The sequence below is a fragment of the Grammomys surdaster genome, unplaced genomic scaffold (genome assembly GCF_004785775.1).
Source record: "Grammomys surdaster isolate TR1022 unplaced genomic scaffold, NIH_TR_1.0 144, whole genome shotgun sequence".
NCBI lineage: Eukaryota > Metazoa > Chordata > Mammalia > Rodentia > Muridae > Grammomys > Grammomys surdaster.
Genome location: NW_021604602.1, coordinates 6,792,122 through 6,803,379, shown reverse-complemented (window position 1 = coordinate 6,803,379; position 11,258 = coordinate 6,792,122). Strand labels below are relative to the sequence as shown.

Sequence of the window (11,258 nt, the reverse complement as noted above, 5' to 3'; positions counted from 1 at the left end):
TCAGTGTAGAGGAGGCTGGGGGGCTCAGTGTAGAGGAGGCTGGGGGGGGGCCCGCGGTGGAGAGGGGGGGGGGGGGGACTCAGTGTAGAGGAGGTGGGGTGGGGGTAGCAGTTAATGTAGAGGACTACCCAGTCTCCTAGGACCTCTATCCCCAGCATCATGAGGGAAGAGAAGGGAGGAGGGGACTGAGAAAAAGAACAGGAAGACAGCCATGTTCATGAACTGGAAAGTGGTGTTGAGACGGTACCTCCAAAGCAATCTAACTGACTCAGTGCAATCCCTATTAAAATTCCAGTGATGGGCTGGAGAGATGGCTCAGCGGTTAGGAGCACTGACTGCTCTTCCAAAGGTCCTGAGTTCAATTCCCAGCAACCACATGGTGGCTCGCAACCATCTGTAATGGGATCTGATGACCTCTTCTGGTATGTCTGAAGACAGCTACAATGTACTCATATAAATAAAATAAATAAATCTTTAAAATAAATAAATAAATAAAATTCCAGTGACAAACAGAAAAGCAACCTTTACAATTCACATCAAACATCACGGGGCTCAGAACTGTTAAAATGCTATTGGAAATGGGAAGGTTGGGGTACTGTCACTGTCAAAGCTTACTCCTTCAATATTTACTACAAAGCTACAACAACCAGAACAGTGTGGTGCCGACATGAGGACAGGCACACAGATCAAGAGATCTGAACTAAGAGTCCAGAAATAAACTCAAGTATCTACAGCCAAGGGCTAAGATGGGGGGAAAAATACTCTTTCAAAAGTGGTGCTGGAAGAACTGGATAACCACAAATAAATAAATAGATAAATAAATAAATAAGGAACTCCTATTTTGATCCATATACAAAAATGAACTCAAAATGGACCAAAGACTTACACTTAAAGTCTAAAACTATAAAACTCTTAGAAAACATAGTGGTAAAAATCTTAATGATTTAACAGTGGATTCTTAGAGCTGACACCAAAAGTGCAAGTAACAAATAGAAGAAAAACGAATGAACTCCAATTAAAACTTTTGTGCAAAAGATACTATCAACAACATCTATGAAGCATTCTACTAAGTGGGAGGAAATAGTTGCGAATTGTGTATCTAAAGGGTTTTATGTCTACAATATATAAAGAGCTCTTATAACTCAACAAGAAAAAAATCAGCCCAATTAAAGGAGAGACAAAGGGCTTAGACATTTGAAAAACATACAAATGGACACCAAGCACATAGAGAGACACTTAGTATCACTGATCATCAAGAACTAACAAATCAAGAAGACAATGGCACAGTAATTCATATACTAGAATAACAGAAGTTAGTGGTGGGGACAAGCTAGACTTATAGTGCAGTATCACCAGCAACTGTAATACCAACATCTGTGAGGTACATCCAGGAGAAAAAAGAACACACACACACACACACACACACACACACACTCACACTCACACACACACCCTTAAACACCCATTTATGGCAATATTACTCCAAACAGTAAAGAGGATGAAAGCTGGGCTGGAGAGATGGCTCAGTGCTTTAGAGCACTGACTGCTTTGCAAAAGGTCCTGAGTTCAATTCCCAGCAACCACATGGTGGCTCACAACCATCTGCAATAGGGTCTGATGCCGTCTTCTAGTGTGTCTGAAGAGAGCAATGGTATACTTATATACATAAAGTAAATAAATAAATCATTTTAAAAAAAAGAGGATGAAAGATAAATGTTCACAAACAGATGAAGAGATAAAGGGCAAACACAGAAGAACACATGTGCGTGCACGCGAGTGCGTGCACACACACACACACACAATAGATTATTATTCAGTCACTGAAGAAACAAAGTAACAGTGCCTTCCTGGAGACCCCTCAGTGATATTACACAGATGGTTATTATTGACTTCGCTACTCCTTTCACTGGACATTTTGAGAATAATCAAATCCATGGGCACAGCAGACTAGATCAGGGCTTGGGAAGGAGGGAGGGGGGTGATTACTCAATGGGTATGCAATATAATATTAAACTACAAAGACCCGATAGCTGAATGACATTTTGAGTACATTAAATACAACTGAACTGTATGCTTTAGAATAGTTAATTAAATGTCATATGAATTTTATCTCAATGGAAGAAAATGCTGAACTGTAACTTATGAACTCATTTATATAAATACTTGACTACCAACCATATGCCAGAAACTCTCTTCATTAAGGTGATAAACCTTTTTTATATACAAAAGAAAAGAAGCAGGCTAAGAGATTATGAAAGACACAGGCTATTTTAAGAGAATTTAGAGAAGACCCTTCAAATATTTTAAAAGAGACCTGAATAAATCAGAAAACATTATTCCTGATAAATAATGGGAAAGAAATAAAAGATTAAAATACAACCTATCAAAATTCAATCACATGCAAAAAAAATGCATTCTTTAAAAAAAAAACAGGGATATCTAAATATAGCTATTCCTTTTATGCAAATATAGTGTGACTTTGATTTCCAGATATTTCACCTTCTGCTCTAAAGACTTTCCTAGTTGGGCATGGTAGCTCACACCTATAATTCCAACACTCAACCTCAGGAGGATGTAGCAAGAGAACTGCAAGTCTCAAGGTCAGTCTTGACTACACAGCAAGACCCTGACCCAAAAAAAAGAGAGAGAGAAGAGGGGGAAGGTCTTCACAGTCCAATAACCTTCTCCCTTCAACCCCATGTATAAGGTATTCTTTTGGCCCAACCCATACACTCCAAGAGAGTCTGCGTCACACTGTATAATTTCTACCCTCCTGCCTCTGCCTCACAAGCTCTGAGACTGCTTAGGTGCTATAGTCGCAGCAGGAACTATCCCTTGTGATATGCTCACTGCTCATCTTCCATCACGTGTTACGTCTTTTTAATGTGTCTCTGTGTGGTATGACCGCACGAGTAAAGATGCCCTTGGAAGACAGACGAGTTTGGTCCGGTGTGACACCGCAGGCACAGGTGCTGGGGACTGATCTCTGAACGGCTAAGCCATCTCTCCAGGACCCCAATATTCCTCACCTTTACACCTCGCAATCACGCTATTGCTGTAAAACACGTGTAACATAAAATGGACTATTTCAGCCACTTTAAGCATATAGTTTATTGAGATGAAATCAGTCATAATGCTCTCAGCAGGACCCATCACCACAGCTCTGCATCCACAGAAAACTGAGTTTAGAGATGGTAAGGAACTTGACACCACTGTCAGCTAAAAGAATAACCTGAACTCCAGTGTCTGACTGCTCCCACTCATGAATGTCCCACTTTTTAGAAGATCTTCGTATTCTATATATGTGAGTGTTTTCCCTATATGTATGTATGTATGTGTATGCACTATATACATGTCTGGCGCCCATGGAGGCCAGAATCCCTGGAACTGAAGTCAATAGTGGCTGTGAGACATCAGGTGGGCATTGGGAATTGACTCCAAGTCTACTGCAAGAACAAGCCAGTGCTCTTAACCACTGAGCCATCTCTCCAGCCCCAAATGTGTCTCATTTTCATTCACACTTCAGGCTGACCTGTGTTAAAACAAAGGAGGAAACAACCCCCTTACAAAGTTTGTTATCTTACAGCTGGGCAGTGGTGGTACACACCTTTAATTCCAGTGCTTGGGAAGCAGAGTTCTCAGATGGATCTATGAGTTCGAGGTCAGCCTGGTTTACAGAGAGTGTTCCGGGACAGACAGGGCTACACAGATAAATCCTGTCTCTAAAAAAGAAACAAAAGTCTGTCATCTCAACCTAAAAGTTAGTAAAAGAGACACCAGAACTTCCTTGAGCCTGGAAAAGGCAGGAAAGTGTTTTAGACACATTGAGGTCCTTGGTTAACACACTACTATCCGTAACCTTCTTTTGTCTAAAAGAAAAATAACAACCCCCTATCAACCCAGGCACTTGGGTTGAGCCCTGGTGTCCAGCCCTCCCTGGAGTAGGAACATGGCCATGAAACAAGCCCCATACCTCTGGTCCAGCAAACTCAAGCCTTTCCTGGTTCCACACCAAAACTTCACAGTGCCTCTAGCTGAAAAGCAAGAGCCTCTGAAACAGCCAGCATCGTTTCCCTGCTAATTGGGGAGAAGGCTTCTTTGCTTTTAACTTATATTCCCATAAGCAATCTGTAGTTATAATTAAGTTTTCGATAAATGGGTGCTGGGCTATAACCATGCTCTCTACAGAGTGACCAGGCCTCAGGGACTTGTTCACCACTAACAAGCTAATACTTACAAAACTCTATGAAGACATGCTGACTAAATACCATCATTATTAGTACACTACTGGTTTAAATGTAAATTAAGAGATAAGGAGGAAAGAAAACACTTTAGTAAATCAGCTTAGGGACTGCTACATACAGCAAGATGTATGCAATATCTGAACCACTAGGGTTAAGAGTATCCTAACTGATTTTTTTTTCCCTGCTGGAGATAAAACCCAGGGCCTGTTCTAGGCTCTACCATTGAGCTACAACCTCAGTCCCTAGCTAGGCATGTTAAAGATACAAGTACACTGGTTTTATAGCTAAGGAATGGAAACAGACTAGGGAGGGGAGTCAGGCAGACGTCAGCAGAGAAAGAAAGACTGCATGAAAAACTGCTCCAACAATCCACAATGTGTTTGAAAAACACTGTATAGGGAATAAAATAAAATCTACACTCGAAACCAAAAATAACTACAACTGAATAAAATCTACAACTGCACTGTAACCAGATTCAGTAACACACGCCTGTAAACCCTGTCAGAACTTGGGAGGCTGAGACAGGAAGATCGGAAGTTCCAAGACAATCTGCGCTAGGTGGTGAGCGTGAGGCCAAAGTGAACTACACAGGGAGACTTTGTATCAAAAGACAGCCGCAACAAACTACCTGCTTAAAGGGCGCACAGCAGTGGGGAAATGAGGACCTCTAGAAAAGCCCTCTGTTCTTCCTCTCCTCTCCTGTGAAGGGTGCGGTTCCAGCCTCAACAACTAGTCAGTTCCCTTTCCCTGTTCCCTTTCCTGTGAAGGACAGCCATGGAATCACCTTAGACTCATGGGACTTAACTCTGTGACGCTCCTCTTCATCTCTGTTGTCTTACAACAGGTAAGCTCCAAGAAAAATCCCTGCATAGCCTGTGATCCAAATCCCACAGCACCCTGTGCGCCTTCCCAGCCCTACACGGCATGGAAACTAGCCACCAGCATGGTTCCTGTTTAAAACAGGAGGAGAAGGAAGAGGAGGAGGAGGAGGAGGAGGAGGAGGAGGAGGAGGAGGAGGAGGAGGAGGAGGAGGAGGAGGAAAAAGAAAAGAAATGTAGTTTGATTAAATACAGGTTGAAAAATCCCTTTTTCAAAACACCTGGAAACAAAAGTATTCCAGATGAGTGGTTAGAATCTGGGGCTCCAAAGAGAGCCAGGAATAAATACGATGTATCTTCTAGAGAATCAATTCTACTAAAAGATTAGGAGCAGAGTATGTAGATACTAAAACAGATTGAGTACAATGTATAATTTACAGTAAGATGAAACTTCATGGGCTTGCTCATCCCTATGGCGGTAAAGTCCTACAGAAAAGCCTTCTGAAACCTATACACTTAATTTACCCCCATAATAAGGCTACAACAGACTGTATTAATCCAAACAGCAGAGATTTAATTTCCAGTGTAAAGTTAGGACATCTAAGCATTAATGGGCAAAGTGCTCCAGAGGACTAGTTTCCCTGTTCTTCCGAGAAAGTTAGAAGTTTGTATCAAAGAAGTTTCCCGACCAGATGGGTGGCACACACCTTTAATCTCAGTATTCTGGAGGCAGAGACAAAGACAGGTAGATCTCTTGTGAGTTTGAAGCCAGCCTGGTCTACACAGCAAGTTTCAGGATAGGCAGAGCTAAATAGAGAGGTCCTGTCTCAAAACAACAAGAATAACAAAAAGTAGTCGTTTCCCATTGTGTAACTCCCTCTAATGTATCAGAGCTGCAGGAGGAGAGAGTAGCATCCAGGAAAATGACCAAAGGAAGCACTAGGTTTAGCCAACTACAACACAGACTCAAAGCCCAGTGAAACCCTGTGGCCTGGCCTGGCCTGGCCTCTCTTCCCTCCCACCTTAGAGAATTTGAGAATATTCCCCAAGCACTTGCCATGTGCCTGGTCCTTGGAGGAAGAAGAACTGCATCACAAACTCCTACCTATCTCCTGTGCATGCAGCTCTCCAAATGCACACTAGCCTGACCGAGCAAACATTCACCTTGGAAAACCTCTTCAAAACTATCATGACTCAGTTTGGCAGTGGTGGCACACAGCTTTAATCCCAGCACTCGGGAGGCAGAGGAAGGCAGATCTCTGTGAGTTTGATCCCATCCTGGTCTACAGAGTTCCAGAACAGCTAGGGCAACACACACACACACACACATATCTATCTCCAAAAAATTAAAAAAAGTATTCTGACTCACCAGGCATAATGGCTCATCCAGCACTTAAGGAGGCCATGGCAGAAAGATCCCAAGTTCAAGGGCAGCCTGAGAACCTGTCTCAAAAACAAATCAAAATCATCATGACTCCTGGAGATGTATTTCACCACTGGAATGCCACTTACTACTGTCGGAAAGGTTGTATCATTCCACTTGGTTATTCAATTTAAGCTTTCTCACTAAAGGATACCAGGCTTCCCATTCATATGGCTTCAATGGTCTGGATGTATAATCAGTGTTTGAACTGGAGAAGAAATTAGGATATCAGAACAGCAGTTCCTGATACCCTTTCTCAGGAAAATGGCCTCCTGAGAAGTTACCAAATAGCTTCCACTTTTTTTTTCCCTTTACATTTATTGTGGAGGTGAGAGGCATATGTGTGGAGATCAGAGGGCAATCTGCAAAAGTTGATCCGCTCCTTCCATCAACTCTTTCCCTCAACCAGAAGTTCCAGGGATCAAACTCAGGTCATCAGGCTTGGCAGCAAGCCCCCTTACCTGCTGAGCCATTTTACCACCCTCTATTGAATTTTCAAATGATTTAAATCAACACGAAGCAAATCTTTTAAAAATGAAATCATAAAATGTATCGTTAGGGACTGTGAGACACTCAGCCGATAAAGACACTTGCCATCCAAAGATGTTAACCACCTGGGCTCAATCAGCAAAACCCATGTGACTTTGAAAACTGACTCCACAAAGTTAACTTCTGACCACTACATGCCCAAAGTGTCCCGCACCCACTCTACACACACACACACACACACACACACACACACACAGAGACACACACATCATACACATACAATAATAATAATAAATAAAATAATTTTAAAAACTGAGACACAGTGGCCTGTATTTCATTTCTTGAGAACTAAAATGTTTCAGGCCCATCGGTAAGGAGCAGAGTGGTGCATCTGCGAGAGATGTGTTCTGTCTTCACCACCACCGAGGCCTTTTCAGATTTTCTACCTACAACAGTGGTTCTCAATCTGTGGGTCCTGACCCCTTTGGAGTGGCATATCAGATATTCTGCATATCAGATAGTTACACTATAATACATAACAGCAGCAAAATGACAGTTACAAAGTAGCAATGAGATAATTTTATGGTTGGGGGTCACCACAATGTGAGAAACTATATTATAAACAGTCACAGCATCTGGAAAGTTGAGAACTATTGACGTACAAAGAGAAGCAGGAGGCATGGCGACTTTGCATGGCGACGTTGTATGGCTCTAGCTGGTGCCATTGCTCCATCCCTTCCATAAACCACATCCTTCAGTCAGAGGCAGCCAGACCACTCAGCTCCAAATCACACAAGAGCCTGTAAGAGTGGAAGGGCAGCACAGGCTAGAACATCTGAGAAACTCTAACTACCAGTACTACTAACATCCTATAGACAGACCATCAGGGAGCAACAAGGCAGCAAGCTAACAGGTCTCACCTCACATGGTAGGAGAGGTCCTCTACTGCCATTTTCAGGCCCCAGGCCCCCGAGGAGTGGGGCCAGATTTCCTAAGGCCATGATGGCCAACTGGGGTGCCTTTTCCAGACACCTCTCTGACTAGTCTGGGCAGCCAGGAACTTTTCCCTTACAATAATACACACACACATCCCATTTGCAGAATTCTGTACACAACTCATTAATTCCTTTTCTCCTACAAAAGTGGACAACTTTCCTTGCTTTTCCTGATAGAGAATCAACTCTCTAAGAGTGGGACAGTGACTTGATTTTTTTTTCTTCGCTCTTCCAGTGGAAAGTTCCTGTGCTGGTGTCTCAGTCAAATCTTAGGTGAGTCTGGCACTGCCCTTCACCGTGCGCCGGGGCCCAGATGCCCCAGATTTCCAGAGATCATGGCTCCAAAAGCAGCTGCTGTGACTTACTCATCCTAGTGGACTGTAACTAGATTATGGGAACTCAGGGCACATTAACTCAACATTAATTAAATGAGCAAGTCTCCCAAGTCACAGTTAATAATGTGCTTGTCTGAATGCAGCAAGATGTCAGCCTGACTTCTGGAGGGCCAGAAGCCAACAGTCACCTCAGTACTCACATCCTGCTCCCTGACAGGTGACCCCAAGTCTGTAAGCACCAACAAGTTTCACCAAACAAAGGTTTCATATCTGATAGGAACCTCACCTTCTTCTTCCAGGTTGACCTGTCACCCCAGATCTTTCTTGGAATATGCAAAACAATAAAGGCTTTCCAAAATCAAAAGGCATTTTATATTTTTATTAATTATCATAAAAATTATACAAACATATTTAATGTTTCTTCTACTCTTTTTCTTTTTCTTTTCTTTTTTTTTTTTCTTCTGCTCTTTTTGAAATTGAATTTTCTTTTCTGTCAGCTCCTCTGGGACCGCACCAATCCCCAGCTACCTCTCTACCACCTTCGTGTCTGCAGGCCTCTGGGCTGCCCTCACTCTGGCTCTAAGCCTAAGCACAGTCTCACTCACAAGGCCTCGGCTGCCCCTCTCTGGTCACCTTTCAAATCCTTCAGCCTCACCTCCATCCTCACATTAGGTCTTCTCAGCTCCCTTCCCTCTGAAATGTAATAAATATATATATACATGAACCCAAATACCAACAAAAAACTAATTTTTCTTCTGTAAATACTTGCAAAGATGCATACTGGGGTTCCGATTCCACAAAATCAGACTATGGCCTTGGGTTCTGAGACTTCTCTGATAATAATTCTGAGACTGACTATTGAGGGGAAATTGAGCTATTGCATAATATTTGATAGGTTAGCTCATTTGCTGTCTGGAGAGTCTTACTATACGAGATGAGAAAACAAAGATGGGGGAATTTAATGCAATTTCCTTTGTGTGTTTGAGCTAGCTCACTCAGGCTTGCCACACCACAGTGACAGTTTCATGTCTCCTGAGGTAGTTTCAGCATTCTAAAGGAGGGTTTTAAGGGAATGGTAAATCATGCTCAGCCTTCCAGCTCATTAGCATATGTATCCTGACAATACCTCAGAAAGCCCTTCCTCATTCACACTGAAACATTATAAGGGATTCTAGCAAAAGTGTTTAGAGAAAAATCTCAGACACAGGGAAAGCAAGCATCAATTCAGAGATCCCAGGTAAATGAAGGACTTTCTTCAAAGCAAGAGCAGCAGAGACAACTGGCTACTGCTACTGCCTGTTTCCAATGGAATGTCTCTGCAGCCTCCTCACTGGGGCCATCTTATTAATTCCAAAGAGAATGGATAGCATCCAAGAAAAAATAACTGGTCTTCTTTTCCCTCACAGAAAAATTCACATGAATGTCTTGCTTAAAAAATGCTGGAATTCTCCCTGATCAGCTCTTTGATTCCCCGACTTCTGCATTGTGACAGCTGGAACAGATGGTGTCTGGGTAAGACACCTTACATCTTAAACCTTGTCCGTGATAAGGTCTGATTTGAATTTGTGAGGCTGGACCCCAAGGTCTGCCAGGATGTATCACCAGACCCTACACACAGGGTCTTCTGACTCCTGTGATAAAATGCCCGGTTTCCACACTTTAAACGTTCAATTTGCTCTAGCCAGAGAATTTTCACCTTCAGACTAATTCTTAATATTTAAGATGTCACAATATGGCGAAAAGGGAAACATTTCCTCTCCTTTGAGTAAAGGATGGCTGTACACTATCTTGCTAGACACCCTACAATGATGCAGTATTTTCAACAGGCCATTTCTCAAGATCTGAAAAAAATACCAGAAGGTTTTAAAACCTGACTGAGGGTCCACCTGAACATTTCTACACGCAAGCATTTTACATACAACACAAAACAGCATTTCTAAAGATTTCACTTGTGTACCTAGTCACAGAAATGCTACCAAAAAAAAATTATGGCCCCTCTTCAGTTGTATGCTGTGAATGTAAATTAAGATGACAACCCTCGATAAACCCTTTAAGACTCCACAAAAAAGAGCTTACTTACAAATGTGTGTACGTAACACACACATACACCACACACACACACATACACACACACACACCCTTCTATTTCATTCTCAAAACTGAGTCAAAGCTCAGTACAAACGCCGTGAAAATAAAATCAGTTCCTTCAACCGATCATTAATCTGAATGCTTCTTCGATTTCAGAGCACGTCCACAGCACTTCACCCATTTGCGTGTTGTAGCCGTTTTAAATTAAAGGTAAAGAATTTTCCACGCAGAATTTTCACTAAAGGTCTAATCCTGATACCCCGCGTCCCCAATCGGTGGTGATGACAGTGTGGAAACGTGGCGAAACGTACGTGAGCCATAGCCTGGCGCCTCCAGAACCTGCAAGCCCCGAGGCAGGGATCGTTTTAATGGCTCGCCCGTGGGGGAGCCCACTCTGACCTTTGGTGTTAATCGAAGGTGGAAGGTGTGCATTCGACCCCAGCTGGATCCCAGAACCGCCTGCCTTCCAGCCTCTCTGCAGCTCTCCGACTATGAATCAGTCATTCATCTGCAGAGCAATGACTCAGTATAAACTTTTAAATAATGGCTCAAAAACCCACCTCCACCAGCCAGGGCGAGCACGCTCATCTATGCGGGCACCCTGACTCCGTCGTTCCTCACCGCGCCAAAGCCCCGGGCCTCGGAGATGCTGACGGCTCAGCACCCCTCGGGGCGGGCACCCAGGGCTCGAGGCCTGCCTGCCCCGTCTGCCTCAAGCGCCGGCGCCTGGGGCCCGGAGCTGGCCGCACACACAAAGTTTCCAAAGTTGGGGCGGCGGGCGGGCCGCACCGCAGACGGTGAGGCGGCCGGGCCTGGCAGCGGTGGACCCGCCGGGCCCGGGGCCGCCGCCGGGATGGAGCCGCCCG

At 43.6% G+C, this 11,258-nt stretch overlaps 1 protein-coding gene across 3 annotated transcripts in view; it reads right to left on the bottom strand.

Annotated features, from left to right (window-relative positions):
• Positions 1-11,258, bottom strand: part of Traf3 (TNF receptor associated factor 3) — a 107,363-nt gene that overhangs the window by 91,013 nt on the left and 5,092 nt on the right. The window contains exon 1 of one of the 3 annotated variants that reach the window (XM_028764450.1): positions 10,792-10,896. The exons of 1 other annotated variant lie outside the window; for it this stretch is intronic. The gene's annotated coding sequence lies outside the window, so the exon portion shown is untranslated. Of the gene's footprint in view, positions 1-10,791; positions 10,897-11,258 lie in introns of those variants that run through there. One more of the 3 variants, XM_028764452.1, reaches the window with a different exon arrangement.